The 16637-nt window shown below is 40.3% G+C and overlaps 1 protein-coding gene across 11 annotated transcripts in view; it reads left to right on the top strand.

Moving 5' to 3' along the window:
* Positions 1 to 2396: 2396 nt before the first annotated feature.
* The window catches only part of ZNF532 (zinc finger protein 532), a 113448-nt gene continuing 99207 nt past the window's right edge, over positions 2397 to 16637 (top strand). Inside the window, exons 1-4 of one of the 11 annotated variants that reach the window (XM_020994915.2) lie at positions 2780 to 3406; positions 3926 to 3950; positions 4587 to 4745; positions 5287 to 5395. The gene's annotated coding sequence lies outside the window, so the exon portion shown is untranslated. Of the gene's footprint in view, positions 2595 to 2779; positions 3407 to 3520; positions 3951 to 4085; positions 4799 to 5286; positions 5396 to 16637 lie in introns of those variants that run through there. The other 10 variants (XM_020994931.2, XM_020994923.1, XM_020994947.2 and 7 more) reach the window with 10 other exon arrangements.

Genomic DNA, 16637 nt, shown 5'->3' with positions numbered 1-16637 from the left:
CCACTGAGGAATGTGGAAGACAGAAAGATATGTGGAGGGCTATTCTATGCCTTACTAATGAGGTCTACAAAAGAGAGAAATCATCTTAAAAAATCAAAGCTGGCATTTTGAGGTCCACTGATAGGTGTCTGGTGAAAAATCAAATCCCTTTTGATTTATACAGGAAAAAAATCCCCAAAACAAAATTCCAAAACAACAAAATCCCCAAGGAACTGGAATTCTTGTAGTTTCTACTTGGCATTAATGTTACATGATTTCTTTGCTCTGACCTTTATGCATGACACTCGGAAACAATAATTTGTTTCAATCTTGCACAGTCAGGTAATGGCCTCTGTTGTTACAGTTGGATACAATGTATCTTTCCAAGCAGTTTTTGTATTTTTTTTTTGGTTGGGTAAAGCATTTTTTATTTTATACTTCGGACTAAAAAAAAAATCCTTCCAACGCTGGAATTTTATAATTCTGTGAAATGCAGCATTTTGGAGCTTATGCTTTTAGTTGTCTATTTGTCTTATAAGTAACAAAGATGGTTAGCAAAATGGTTCATCTAAATCCCTCTAGAAACAAAAGGTTTTGATGATTTGTAGGAAAACTGAATCTTCTATTACCAGTTTGATATATTTATATGTTTTGAAGACTATCATAATGGATCTATTATCTGTGAATTCAGGCACATTTGCAAACCAATTTTCCCTAAAACTCCTGCTATTATGAGAAAGTCTTGATTTGAAATGTTTTCGTAAAGTGATCTGTTCAAAAACAATCTTTGCCATCTTGAGACCATCAGGAAATTCTGAAGATGAAGACACTCCATGCAAAACATTCCATCTACTGACAATCTTGGAACCCTTCAAATCCCTTTGGCTGTTCTGTAACATAAACTACAATGAAAAAGGATGGGGAAATGCTATCAAATTGACCACAGAACCCAAGTCTATTAAATGCTATAGCATTTATTAAATATTATGGCATGCTTGTCATATACTTCCAGAGAATATATAACAATACCATGAGTACATACCAGTAGTCTGTTGCAGAAAATATATTGTAGCTGATTAGGGCCATGGGCTCATCCATGTTCTGTAGAAGAAAAAAAGAACAAAGTTCAAGTAAAATTGAAAATATAATTCATACAAGAGTGGAAGTGATTATTTTCAGGCCTTTGATGATCTTCCATTTTACCATATGGTACTGGCAAATGTGAGGTATGCCGGAGAAAATTTTGCCATTTACATAGACCTTTCTAAAACTGCAAATATAATCAAATTTATATGCAACCACAAGCAATTTGTTATTTTAGACTAACGAGTAATGATATCTCTGAGATCATATTTTAGTTCATTCATATGAAAAGCTTTTTTTAAATAGTAAAACTGTTATGTTTAATTCTAAATCTTTAACATAAGAACAATGGAAGTTAATATAAGGTACACATCTTTCAAGGGCTTTTCTTCCTCCAAATGCTCTGCAGACATTAACTAATTAATCTAATTTAAAACCAACAAAAGGAAACACCCAGAAGTATTTCATGCAGTACAGAATCAGCTGGAAATATTCTTTGCCACTGTAGTTTAGTCAAATGGTATAGCAGGTTTTTTTTAAAAAAAAAAAGGTGTAGCCTAGTTTGATGCAGTATTTGTAGTGATAGAGCCAAGTGAAGTCTTAGCAGACTTGGAGAGAAAGGCATTTTTTTTTTACAGATTTTCCCATTTTGTTCTATTCCCAGTGGCTGCTCAATTGGCACTGTGTGTTTTAAATTGGTTTTCAGTTTTATATGATGTTTCCTAAAAAAAAAAAGATTGTGGACATTTCAAAAACCATGACATACAAATGGATAAAACAAGAGGCTCAATCTGCAACAGAAAACCATGTAATCTCACCTTTAAGACATGGAAAGATTGAGACGTGTCAGTATTATATATGTGTTTGACTATTGTGTGCTCTTTCTTTAAAAATACCATATATGTTACATCTAAAAAAACCCCTTGCTTCTAGGATTTAAAAACTTGGGCTTTTTGCATCGTTTTCCCTTCCCTCTGAGTTTTCTTAATATCAGTCTTCACTTTTAAAAAACTACGAAAGAAACGTTAACTGGCATAGTTTAATCAAGTCCCAATTTCTTTTTATTCTCAGACAGCAAAATGCATGTCTTTTTAACTCATTCTCCTCACTGGGGTGTCTTTACTCCTTTTGTGGTAGGTTTAAAGACAAAAGGGCTTCAAGCTGGACCTATAAATAAAAGGCCCCTTCTTTATCCTCAAGGGAGAAGCTTGAAATTAATTTCTCTTAAGATTTCCCCCTCCCCTTTTTTATTTGCCACCATCATAAGGCTAACAGAGCCACCACCCCTTCTTTTCCTTAAGATTCCCCCCCCCACCCTCAGTCTCTAGATATTCTCCAGCCATCTTTAGCAAGGCCTTGCTCTCCAGTAGCTGCGGCTTGCGGCCGTTTAAAGGACTGAGTCAGATCCTAAAATGTCTGATTGAAATACACATTGGACAAAAAAAAATCCTCTCTCCATCTTTCTCACCACCACCACCATCACCAGGGCGAGAGTTAAAATCCAGCAGCCCCATATGGGTGAGACTTGGCAGGTCTGTCAGACTTATTTTAAAATTCGTAATAATCTAAGCTAGTTATAAGAATAATAGCATATTGCATGCCTTTCTCTCTAACCAACACCCCCCCTCCCCAATCTTCCCTTCCCCCATTCCCAGCCCCCCCCCCCTCCCCCTTCTCCCTTTCCTCTCTTTTGTTCGCTCGGCTCTCCGGCCGTGCCTGGGCGAGCTGGGGCCACGGCGGCACCCTCCCCTCCCTCCCTAGGCCGCAGCTTCTGCTCAGCCCCGGGCTCGCGGCGCCGCGCGCGGCCTACTCTGCCAAGCTGCCCTGGGTCGTCGCGCGCGGCTCCCCGGGAGAGAGGCACAGGGCCGCGCGCGGCGGGGACCCGAGTGCCGGCGCCCGCCAGCCCGCCTGGCCCGGGGCTTCAGACTTTCCAGGCCCCGGGGTATGTTGCGGTGGGGCCGGGCCCCGGCGCCTCTGCTGCTGTGGTTGCTCCTGTTGCAGCTGCCCGGGGAGCTGAAGCTGCGGCGCAGCCAGTGGTAGTAGTAGTAGCAGCAGCAGCAGCAGCAACAACAGCAGCAGCAGCAGCAACAGCGGCGGCGGCGAGGCCGCCCCAACACACACACACACACAGACCCAGGCAGCGGGAATGCAGATGACACGCCCGTAATATGGAAGCTGCCGCCGCCGCTGCCGCCGCCGCCGCCGCCGTAGCAGCAGCCGCAGCAGCCGCAGCAGCCACGACAGCTACAGCAGCAGCCGGCGGCGCCGCGCTAAACAAAGGTCATCCGAGCTGCGGCCCAGACACCCGGGCTTGACCGCTGCAAAGGCCAACACCGGGAAGGGGGTGGGTGTGCGCCTATGAGTGTGAGTGTGTATATGTAGGTGTGGGTGTCTGAAAAGGTGAGGGTCGGAGGGCAGGAAGGAACCAGGAGAGGGGGGCTCTGGGTAGAAGACTGGAATGGGTGGGGGGGGACATAGGTCGCGTTTGCATCTGCCCCTGGCTGCTGCCACCACTGCAGGGGTGAGGTGGCAATGGGCGATTCTTAGTCCCCTTGGCCTGACAGCATTGTCCTCTTCAAGCTCTTCTCTGGGGAGAGCTTCTCTCCTCTTTGCTGCCACTTTCCTGGGGGGTTGGAAAAGGGCGCCGCTGGAGCTAGGCCCCACGGCTTCTGAGAGGGGGCCACGTGAGCAGTGGGGCACTCCTTCTCCTCCCCTCCCCCAGCACTGTCTCTACACTGTTTATTTTAAAGGGGCCTCTGTCCCCCCACTCCTCCCCTTCTTCCCCTTCATCCTTCCTTCTCCCTATGGACATCCCCAGCTTTCTTCCCTGGGGTGAAGGGATTTGGACTTTTTTTCTCCCCAGGTACTTGAAAGAAGAGGAGGAGAAGGTTGGAGAAAGAGGAGGGGGGTGGTGGCTGGCTGGCTGGCTGGCTGGCTGGCTGGGTGGGCGGGCGGGCGGGTGTGGGGCATGTGGTGGTGGTGGTGGTGGGTGGTGGTGGTGGTGGTGGTGACAGTATTGGGAGAGAGGGGAGGGCAGGCAGGGAGGTGGGGTGGAGTAGAGTCGGGGTGTCAGGCAGAGAAGAACCTGGTCAACAAGCCCGCAGCTCTCTGCTATGGGGTTGAAGGCCGTCGTGTGCAGCAAACGCATCCAGAGTGAGGACAGAGCTCTAGATTTTTCTTTATTGGGGGGCTCTTTGTTAGCTCCCAACACAGAGATACACATACACACATAGAAATACACACACATACAAAGATCTGAGCCAGGTTGTGGGAGGTAAGTGGGGAAAGGAAGGAGGGGGAAATGGATGTGCTGGGAGCTTCGGGTAGAAGGGAGGGGGGGAATGGGGCCCTGAGAGGCTTTAGGGGCGCTGGAAAGGTGAGCATTTCAAGGGTCTGTGCATGTGTGTTGAGGGGGGGGGATACACGATGACTTCCCCTTCCTCACCAGGACCAAAAAGGAAAAAGCAACCCCTAGCGAGATCCCCCCTGCGCTGTTGATTTTCAGGGACTTGTTGGCAACTCAGCGAGGGTTGCCATAGCTTTTTTATGTAGGGTGACCAGAACCGGCTGAAACTGGTTTGAGGCAGATCAGCTCCTGAACACAATGCAGTCACTGAGCTACTACAGTGGGATAGCAGCTTCCTCCCTTCATGGCAGCCAAAAGCAGAGGAGCTTGCAGGAAGGTACCATCCCAACACACTATGTGAATGCACACTTTAGACACCACACAGCACTGGTATGTGTCTAATGTAGTCCTAAAAGATTCTGTGTAGGGAAGAGGAGGAAAAAAAATGGACAGGTTTGCAGGATCTGAGGTTACTTGGGCTTTTCATGCCTTTTTCTTTTGCTTAAGGGATGGACAAGGAGCTGAGATTTATGACCCTTATTAAAGAAAAAAAATGTGCTTTGCTAGGGTGGGGACACTTGGTTTTTGCAGTCTTTCTCTCTCTTTTAACAAAACCAAACCAAAATGAACTGATGTTTTTGTAATTGTAGTTTTATTTGTGACTTGGAGAATGCTGCTTTGCATGCTGTTTTCTTTTGCAGGTTGTGTGCTGTCTTGTGCTTTTCATCTTAGATGCTTTAAAAGGGTGTGTGTGTTTATGTGGGGGGGTACATCTGACTGTTGTGAAGGCCAAAAGGTAACAATATTGTTCTAGGAATGAGCATAAATGCATTTCAGTGATGCTATAAGGCATACATACTGTCTTTTTTTTCTTGTAGGCCTATTGACTGGGGCTGCTTTTAACCCTTTCATATTTGCAGAGGTAATGCATCTGTGTGACAGTAACTGAGCATTGATCAGTCTTTCCAAAAGGTCAAGGTTCACAAGGTGAGATATGATATTTTGAGCATGAATATAATAATTTGAAGATACATGCATACACAGATTAACTCTGACAACTGATTGGTTCACTGGTGAAGAAATTGTGGTTTGACTCTACAAGAAATACTCATCCAAGTTTAATGGGATTAGCATGACTTTATGATGACATTGTTATCAGAGCTAATTTAGGATGGCTTCATTTTAAATAGCATGTACATAGGCATCTTGCTGGCTACTCAGTTTCAAGAAATAGGCCTTGATAAGTGGCAAGTGCAAATGCTGGTAAGAAACCACGGGCCTTGTGGGGAAAATGGATTGTTTTGCATTGCACCACAGTCCTACCCATGTAGCATTTTCCATATGGTTACATAAAAGGTAACTGCCCATCAAATGGAGGCCACCTCGTTCATCATTTTAGAATTTATAGACTTTGGACTTAGACATACATTTTCTTCATTCAACTGACCAGCTTTATTTTACTTTGCAGCATTGTCTTATCCTGAAAGGGATTCATGTGGAACCAAGTAGAGGAATGTTTTAGTGATTTTGATGGTGGTGCTAGTAGTGGTGATGGGTGTGTTGGGGGGATGGATTGGATTGAATGTTCTAGTGGATTATCTGTGGGATACATTTTAACCTGGATAATAATGAAATACCAAAAGAACACAGGATGGGTTGGCATCCTCTGCCAAAGGATGCCTATTTCCAACATGTAACGTCACAATCATGGATAATGCAAAAGTCTCTAATGTCTTAAAAGTGTATTCTTAGATTTGAGTTGGCATTTAAATTTATTATGGAAAAGTAAAGGCTTTGGAGGAAGAGAAGAGAGAAGAAAGCAATCATGAAGGTAGCAAAGTGAAGAACAAAGGCTGTGTTTAAGCTTACCCAGGAACACTGAACATTTTGCCTTAGGGATCCTTGCGAAAGGACCATAACTTCCAAAAACAGGAAATCAGCAACTCCAGAATCTTATCCGAAATGATGTTAACAGATATAACCAGTCTTGCCTGTTGGAGCTTTGTAAAACTATAATCATAGGGTGAGCATGGAGGGAATGATTGAAAATGAATTTTTGTGATTAGGGTGAAGTGGTTATTTTGCTCTTCTGCCTGTTTAGAAGAGTAGACAATCTCAGAAACACTGAGCATTTTAAAATTAAGTTAAGTAGTGGTAGTTGTGGGCAGGATAGCTGAATTAAAGGGTGGCAGGTATGTAAGGGTGTGGTTGTGTATGTATGTATGTATGTATTTATTTAGAATTTTAGTGGTACTTCAGACCCTAATATATTTCAATGAAGTATAAACAAAGGAAAAGAAAATTGCAGTGTAGATTAAAAAAATACTTTGTGTAGTGTTTTGTATGGATATTCTTTTGAGATTTGTTAAACTAGTAGAATAATGGAGCAGAATTTCTTTTTAAAATGTTGTTAAAATTGTTTCTCAAATTCAGTATCATTTCTAAATGCTAGAGGTTCTGTATTTCACTATAGAATTATGCTTGCAAAGCAGACTCAAATCTACGTCTCTTATTTGTTGCATTTTCTGTCCTGCCAACCAAAATTCATGTGACTAAACATAATCACTCTTAATTTTAGAACAATAAGCTGATTTAAAATTGTGGTCACTGAAATCATTCCCTCAAAGTCAATGTTTCTTTTTGATTTAAATTTGAAAGACAAACCTCTGACTAGTGGCAGTTTTTTGTTTTTTTCCTGAGATGTTAAAAATGCCTGTTGGGAATTGCACGCATAGAATATGCCTAAATAGCATTTTGGTTTGAAGTCCTGTTGGTGGTTTTAGCTTTATGTTTTCATAAATCTTCTGGAAAATAGCATTTGGTTTTTGTATGTAGGCCAGTATTTCCAGCTGAAAATGCTGTTTAACATTGGAGGGCTGGTTCTCTGCATCAGTAATCATGAGCTCATCTTGGATTGAGGTTTGTCTCTAGTATTTGGATTTAGACAGAAGCACAACAATTTAGCAAGTTTCAGGTCCCATTTGAAAGGTAGCTGAATTGGAAATGTGAATACAAACTGGTCGATTATGCATTAGCATGTTGAGTCTTGGGAAAGGGGCAAAATGTTGACATAGACATTTCAGGGCCCTTGCTTTGATGGTAGCTGGTTACTGCGCTCGCAGGCAGGCCCTACCCTACCTCAAATAGAAAGCTCATTGAGATTGCCTGCAGCTGTATTGAAGTATTTCTGAGCATGAATTATAATCTAGTTTGGAGAAAGAATGTGTTAGTTTGGCTACAGAAGGTAAACTGGAAAGAAAGTGTAACTGGAGTCTTAAACTCATCTTCTTTTTATCTTCTTTTAGGAGAATTATTTTTTTCCACATACATTAAATTAATGGCATTTTAAAAAACATTCATGAAATCTGATGTGCTGAGAAAGATAGGTTTTTTTCTTCTCAGTTTTTTTTTTTGACATTCCACTTTGGGGGGGGATATCTTTTCAACAGGATACTAAAGGAGGAGGAGGAGAGAGTCATCAACATTTAACAGATTATTTTTTCCTTTATTGCTAGGTTATTTCAGTTATATATAAATTAAAATTTTGCAGCCTGCATTTTTTTTGTCATTCCCTTGAAATACTTTGAGCTTTACCCTGAGGTATAGGATGTTGTTAGTTGGTTTCAAATAGCTTTCCTATATCCTAGGAATGGTATTTGGTAGAACTCCATGTAGTCATTAAGAGTTTGATGGCTAGGTTGCCCAGATGTAGAAGGTCCAAAAGTGGGCAATAAAAGGGAAACAGGGTATTTAAAATAATTCTGTATTGCTGTTTTCTACTCCCCTTAACTATAACTCTCCTAATGAATTTTCTTCTTTGTGCAGATATTTTAGATAATCATGTTTCTCATGAATTAAGAAGTAACAGCTTTAAGGGATTAAAAAAAAAAGCAAACTACCTTGTCACCAGAAAAGAGACCAGCCTTATGGATTGCATTTTAGACTTCTGAAGTCATATTGCTTAACACAAGTTTTGTGAATGGATATCAGAATGTGAGATGAAGTGACAACAGAGAATTGTCTAATGGGGCTGACATGCTTCATAACCCAAAACTAATCTAAATTAAATAAAACTAAAAACAAGAAAAATCAAAGTACTGAAGTATTTTATTCTTTACAGCTATATTTCCAGAAGTTTAATTTTTACAGCTGCCTTAAGATTCATTAAAATATTAAATAATAATAGTTATGCCCAACTAAGAGCTAGTCCCAAGGTCTAAGCTTATGTGTGTACCAGTTGGATTCTGGATTTATAGAAGACACATCTCATACAAGTCAGTGCATAAGGCAGTTTAGCCTAGTTATAATTTAGCGATCTCAAAATGCTGGCCTGTGGCATACCTGTCTGGGTCTCTTCTATCATGGTTCAGGGATGTGTCATACCTCACATGTGTTCCACCCAGGAGATCTCTTCCAAGACTATAGACTGTCTATGAAGTAGCCCCCAAATATTGGGCTTTACCCTCAGAAGTAAACAAAGGGAGCTGGAGTCTTTTACAAAAACACCAATAACACCAATGTAGTATACCCCAAGGACCTTTGACCTATATCAGACAGAATTAAATAAAATAAAAATGTCCATATACTTCCATACAGTTCTTTTCGTGCTTAGTGGTTACACCTGTGGATTAGTCAGTCATTCTGTCTCTTTCTGTCAACTCATCTTCACCCCACCCTTCCTCTGGGGGAAGGAGCCAAGACTGACCAGATTTTCTTATTACACAGAGAGGCTGAGGAAGAGAGGAATAGAGAGGTAGAAAGAGTAGGTTGTTGTTAGGCTTGGACTGGAGACTGTAGCTAGCAGCTTGCAACTGGCAACTGAACTGGGAAAAAACATTGTTATTAACAATAATAATGATCACAATACCTGAAGTGTCTGTATCTCTCTGTGTAGCACTTGAAGATTTACAAATCTTGATTTGTAAATTAGCAATGTAGATGGCTGAGGTGACCATGACAGACATGAAATCTATTTCATCCAGTAAGATTCATACAATTTCGTTTAGTCAAGTAAAATGTCAGTAATTTTTAGTATGAAATATTCCAGGCATTGTGAGGGATTTATTTGACCAAGAATACAAAATTTTTAATAATATTTCTCAAATATCAAGCCGTGATAGAGATTGTAGCAAAGGTATTAGGTAAAGAATCATATGTTCTCCATGAAATATATTTACATACCATATTCTAGGGATTCCTACTTTTTTTTTTTTGAGGCAGTTAGGGTTAAGTGATTTACCCAGGGTCACACAGCTAGTAAGTGTCAACTGTCTGGTCTGAGACTAGATTTGAACTCAGGTCCTCCTGACTCTAGGGCCAGTACTCTATCCATTGTGCCACCTAGCTGCCTTGAGCCTACTGTCTTTTCAAGGAAGACAAGCCAGTTGGACTAGTGGTAAATGCTGTCTTCTTCAAGTTTCTGTGTAGCACTAGGGCGACTTAAGAGTAAGAACAAAAATCTGTTTTCTAGAAGAGTTGATAGGTCACGTTTTTATGTGTATTCACTTGAAACTTAGCTCTAGTCATTGATTTCATTGTAATATAATTAAAACTCAAAATTCCTTGTTGTCTTGTTCACTTTTATAATCCTTAATGAACTGTGCATTAGGATAACTGAAAAATAAAAATAAAACACCCTGTATTTTACGCATCCACACACATCCTCTCTGCTGTTCAGCAAGTTTAAAAATTTTATGTACTGAGCAAGGATGAAATGTGTGGTTGTGTCTAGTTTTAAGAATTAGCTACCTTGGTACTATAGTTACATATGGATGACTGGGACACTGAAAGGGGATTCAATATTCATTTCTTTTCAGTTTGTCTTTAAATAGACCAGTTTATTATTAACCTTTTCTCCAGAACAGGCAGGATTTGATATATAAATCCACTTTCTTTGTTTTTTTGAAAGTGCAGAAATATGCATGTCACTTCATAGAGACAAGAGGTATTAAATAAATCCTCATTTGCTGTAGTCCCCATTAAAGATGGTAATCGCTCACTGCTCTAAGTTTTAGGAGTAGAATTGCTTCCCTGCTTTTCTTAGATTGTGGAGGGTTCTGCCTTCCCTTCCCTGTTTTCAAGGTTTTTTGAGGAGGGGGAAGAGAGGAGGTATGTAGGAGTAAACTCATAATGAGTCTTACTAGTCTGAATACCAGGAGTTTTATCTTTGGAGTTCTTTAGTTACAGTGACTCTGTATCTGCCCCAAAGTAAGTGAAACTTGGGACCAGAGTGGGTATATTTGTTTCTTTTTGGCCATACCTTGCAGTCAGGGAGCTAAGGCTGTATTCAGGCACTTGAACTTGGATTCAAGAAACATTTAAACCGGCTGGTGATTCATATTGTCTGGCTGATCATTCCTTGGTGTAATTTGTGTTAACTTAAGGCATTAAAGAAGAGTTTCTTTGCCTCAGTCATTCCACCAGAAATATTAAATTTCTAGATATAGGCCAATAAGAGGGAGTGTTTGGATACAAAGCCTGCCTTAGAATCAGGAAGACCTGGGTTCAAGTTTTGCCTGTCACACGTTGGCTGTTAAGTTAGGAGAGTATTCTAGGGAACTCTCAAAGGCTATTAAGTTGCAAATAGTTGCTGAATTGCATTGGTAGAGGAAGTTTCCACACTGGAGCACTCTACACTGGTGAAATCATGGATCTTGAAAAAAAAAAGGAGGGAGGGTTCTGTGAGCAAATAAACATGTTTCTAGTTTTTTTCTCCTTCATATTTTGGATATTAAAATTCTTACTGGTTTGGGGTGAGGGTGGATAAAAGATTGGAGGATAGGAGATTGTTTTCAATACGATTGCCAAACCTTTTTCCCAGTTTTCCACAAAATATTGACTCAGGGTATCGGAATGATCACAGATGCTTTGGGCACATTGGGATTGAGATTCTACATAGAATTTATTCATCTACTTTTCTATCTTCCTGATGGGGCAGGAGAAGAAAGCCTTCTTCTCCTCCTCCTCCTCTTTCTCCTCCTCCTCCTCTTTCTCTTTCTTTTCCTTTGCCTCCTCCTCCTCCTTCTCTTCTCCTTCTCTTCCTCCTCCTCTTCTTCTTTTAGAGAAGGTAGAGGAAGATGAACAGCGACCAGTGAATAAAAACAGATTGGAGGTTTAGATGGGGATGATTCTCTAAAAGAGATTATAGCAAGTTCCTCTATTCCAGTGAAGACCACTGTCATGTGAGACCAGAGAATTGGGCATGGGGAGCAATTTTGGATCAGAGAGGCTTGTCCAGGGATTTAACATAGGTTCACAGATTTAGAGCTAGAAGGGACCTTAGAGGTCATTGAGTCTAACTGCATTTTACAGATGAGGAAACTGAGGCCTAGAAAGATTAAGTGACTTGTTCAAAAATCACATAGCTGTTAACTGTTTGAGATGGAATTTGAACTTGGGTCTTTCCGATTTTCTAACTCCAGCCTATTCTCTAGTATGCCATGCTGCCTCTCCCCTGGCAACAGGAAACCATGTGGCCTCATAGAGTGATAAAGCATTTAGATAAAAATCCCACGGGATTTGGTAAATCTTATTTTACTGGATTATTCTGTTATATTGGGCAGTACTACTGGGGACTACTGATCAAGTCTCTTTTGGAAAAATGCATAGCTGTGAAAGTATCTCATATGTACCAGAATCTGCTGCTTCTTCCAACCCATGTTGTCAATACTTCATATGAACCAATGCCTGCCAAAGAATCTAAGGTTGGTCCCTGACACTCTCAGGATCGAAGCAGGAATCTGACAAAGATAAAACTGCTGGTGCTTATTGTCTAGATTTCTAGACTGGATTCCCACTCCTGTTATTCATGCTTCTTCTGACTCCAGTCTTCTAAGCCCTGGTTGTCTAGTTTCCTTTCCTAGGATCTTAGACCAGATTCTCTTCCTGGATTCCAGACCTGTTGCCTCTTCTGGCCTTTCATAACCTGCCAAATTAAAATTAAGATTTGTTAAGCAATTACTGCTTGTAGTGTGATGTTCTGGGTACCTGGGGACATATAAAAGTTCAGATAGGTTGTAGTTCCTGCCATAAGGAAATTTTAAACTGTAGCAATGAGGTAAGACAAATGTTGATATCAGTAATACACAGTAATACCTGATAAGCACCTTAAAGAGGGACAAGATACATCACGTGAGGTCTTTTAAGCCTTTCTGAAAATCCTCTTCCACTCTGCCTACTGACCTCCCTAGTTTTCTTTAAGTCCAAACAAAAATCCCTTCTTTTACTGGAAGACTTCCCCAACCCCTCTTAATGTTAGTTCCTTTCCTCTGTTAATTATTTACTATTTATCTTGTTTGTAGTGTGTTCTGTAGAAATTTGTTCAAATGTTGGCTCCTCCATTAGATTGTAAACTCCTTGAGGGCAGAGACTGTCTTTTGCCTCTTTTTGTTCCCCTGGAGTTTAGCATAGTGCCTGACACATAATAGGTGCTTAATAAATGTTTATTGATTGATTGTTGATCTACTGCCCACCTCTGACCTTTGATGCTGACACATCCTCCTAACCTGATTCGAGATGCCTATTTCTGGCTTGACTGCTGGTTTGTCGTCATTCTTTAAGTCATCTCTGCTTCCTGTACCCCTGTCCTTACCCTGGCTCTCCAAGTCCTGGCTCTTTGCCCTGAATCTTCAATTGCTACCTGAAGTCCTAGTGTTGACAGAATAAAAAGGTAAATTCAATACAGAGATTAGATCCAGGGGATGTTTGGGCTGGAGCCACCTGTTGTAATTTAGTGGTTGGCATAGAGACTGTCAGGTCTTAAGTCAACATGCAAAGAGCTGTTTTCTTGGCCAGTGCTCAGAATGAACCACCTCATCATCAAATGCCAGGTTGGTCCACCCTTAACTGTGGCATAGTTTAATAAAATCAGCAGTAAATTAGGGAGTGAGTCTAGATTTATTGGATTATAGAACCCTAGATTTTGAGCTAAAAGAGGTGCTTGAAGCCATCTAGTCCAGATACCCCATTTTATTGATGAAAACACTGAAGCCTAGAATTTTATGTAATTTGCTTGGATCATATAGCTATTACGTATCAGAGAAACTGAGACTGAGAGAGTTGGTTTAATGGTGGGTATAGACTGGACCTAGAGCAGGGGATCAAGGAAGAAGTATAGAGTAGGGACAGATTCAGGAAACAATAGCAGAGCAAGATTGGGGGTCTGAACTAGGTAGCAGATTAAAGTCAGGATGTCCATAAATAGCTGGAAATAGATTTAGAAACTAGACAGATGAAAAGGACGCAGAAGGAGAGAATAAAGTTGTGCAACTTGAAAAGGATATAGTAAAAGGCCAAGACAGACATGAAGATTAAAGGTCAAGGCAATATGGAAAATCCCAATGCATAGAAAGCAAGAGATATGCAGGGGCTGAAAGGTCAAAGCAGGGCAAGTAGGAAACCAAGTTCAAACCAATAGGAGCAAGAAGAGCCCTGATAACTGAAGCCACACACTGCTTTGGACCCACAGCTTTTATATAACTCAAACCCAGGCAAGAAGTAGTCCCAGCCCAGCTCTTCATTGTGGGGACAAATAATTGGGAGTACCTGTCTGAGGTGAAAAAAGTATGCTTTGGGGGAAGTGACAACATCTGGCAGGTAAAAAGTGAAAGGGAGATATTAAAACACAAACACATAACACATAACAAAACTCCAGTAGACATGAGATGGTGTGTTCAATCTAGTAAGGGAAATAGGGTCAATACAGTAAGGATTGCACATATACGTGGCAGAATCCAAAGAACAAGGGCTGACTAATTTCATTGGTATGGGGTTATGCAGGATAGTTCTTTGAGCGTTTCTGGAGATTGCTTTGTAAAGTTGTGTGGTGGAAATCTTTAACATATGATATATTTCTTTTGTTGAGACATTGGTAGAGTTCCTGAAATGAATGGGTCAAGGAAGAAGGGGAAGTATAGGCCTTTATTTTATGAAGGACCCAGTTGCTAAAAAAGAAATGAAAATTAAGGATTGCTTGTTAAGACAGTATATAAATAATAGATTTTGTTGTTTTTGTTTTTTTGGCTAGGCAGTGGGGTTAAATGACTTGCCAAGGGTCACACAGCTAGTAAATGTCAAGCATCTGAAGCTGGATTTGAACTCAGGTCCTCCAGACTCCAAGGCCAGAGCTCTATCCACTGCACCACCTAGCTGCCCCATGATAGTTTATTTTCATAGCACACTTTACAACTAAAGAAATGATTTCACATCTGTTATCTCATTTGATCCATGTGTTACTAGTCCCATTTTTACAGATAGGACAACAGGTTTTGAGAGGTTAAGTAATTTGCACAAATTAGTTAATCCATGGAAGGTCCAGTATATTAACACTTATGACAATGTTGATTGACTCACTTTTTCCATTAATATCTCTGGGCCTAAGGCTGGGAATTACTTCCTTTACTGCAACTTTTTTTTGGGGGGGAAGAAGGAGTGGTGGGGAATTTATTTGTTTATTAGTTTTTGGTCCTAGTAGGTTAAAGATATGTTTTGCATTGATCCAATCACATTTCTTCCATCAGTTTGTCTCATTGTCGAGGACACTTATTTTGTAGGTGACTGTCTTGATTGCATTGAATAGATTTTTGGAATCAGGAAGACCGAGTTCAAATTTTGCTGCAGATATTCAGATATCCGTGTGATACTGAGCCCATTGCTTAACCTCATTTTAGTGATTTAGCCTTGGTTTCCTTATCTATGAAATAATAGCACCCTTCTCACAGGACTGTTGTGAGACTCAAAAGAGAACTTATATAGAGTGATTTACAACCTTAAATTGCTAAATAAATGCTAACCATCATTATCATCATAGGTTAGTTAAAGGTATAGTCTAGTAGCAGAGTATGAATCTTTCCTTGATGGTATGGAGGTTAAATTTGTTGCCTTGACCTCCTTGTCATCATTTTCTGACCAGATGAGCTAAATTATGGTTTAGTGGAGAGAACACTGGACTTGGCATCAAGAGATTGAGATTTGTAACTTCTGGCAATTAATAACTTCATGACCTTGGGCAAATCACTTAATGCCTTTCTCTGATGCTGGGTTTCCTTATCCATAAAATGGAGATGATAATGTGTTACCTACTTACTTCATAGGGATATTGTAAAATAAGCAGTTTGTGAAGCTTAAAGACCTTTATAAAAATGTTAGCTTCCACATACACGTATGTCTGCATTATCGGCTAATCTCTGGATATCAGTTAATGTACACTTGGGTCTGATTGGTTTTATCTTGTGAAAAATAAAATTTAGAGCTGTATTAGCTAAACATTTGAAGGGCCAGTGATTTTCTTTGTTGATGTTATCTTGTGGACAATTTAATAAAATGTTAGAGTTGTAGTTTATTAATAAAGTTTGGATTTTAGCTTTTTTTATCTTTTAGTCAAATAGCCATTCATTCTGTAGCTGAAGAAAGTAAAAACTTGTTGCTTCTGTTACTGTTATTGCTTTTCACAAGACCTTAAGCTAAGCTGCTTTGATGAAAGCATAATGGAAAGAAAAATGGATTTATAGTCAGAGAATCTGGATTTAAATCCTGACTCTCCCACTGTTTATGTGACCTTGGTTAAGGCACTTAACTTTTCTGTGTCTCAGTTTCCTCAATAGGAAAATGAGGAAGTAGGAGTAGATGGTCTATCTTTAAGATCATTTTCTAGGCTCTAGATTTATTATCCTGTACTCTTTTGAGAGCTTTGATAACATTTCCTTGCCAGACCTGCTCATCATGACCTTGCTGCTGCTGGTTAGGCATTCTAAAAGCATCCTCTTGCTTATTATTTTTCTTTCAGTAGAACATTTCTCATGTTTGTAGCTTCATTGCTGTAAAACCATAGAATCTCTGAGTTACCCTGGGATTATATTACATATCTTATTAGCTTGTTAAATTTTGCATGTAGGTGTTGATTCTGCAGTAGATCCTGAAAGGCTATGTGTTAAGTATCTCAGAATCATAGACTCAGACTTGGCAGATAGCTGATAATCCAGCAACCTAAGTAGAGGACTATTATAATCATCAGTGTTACTTCTGTTCCAACCACTCTCTGTGCTGGAATCTTATCTACAGCACAGCGAACACATGGCTGTTCATCCAGCCTCTGCTTGAACACTTCTTTGTTATTGTTTAGTTGTTTTTTCAGTTGTGTCCAACTCTTTGTGACCCCATTTGGGGTTTTATTGGCAAAAATACTGGAGTATTTTGCCATTTCCTTCTCCAGTTCATTTTACAGATGAGGAAA

The sequence above is a fragment of the Phascolarctos cinereus genome, unplaced genomic scaffold, assembly GCF_003287225.1.
Source record: "Phascolarctos cinereus isolate Bilbo 61053 unplaced genomic scaffold, phaCin_HiC Scaffold_4;HRSCAF=312, whole genome shotgun sequence".
NCBI lineage: Eukaryota > Metazoa > Chordata > Mammalia > Diprotodontia > Phascolarctidae > Phascolarctos > Phascolarctos cinereus.
This window is presented reverse-complemented; position numbering and strand designations above follow the sequence as displayed.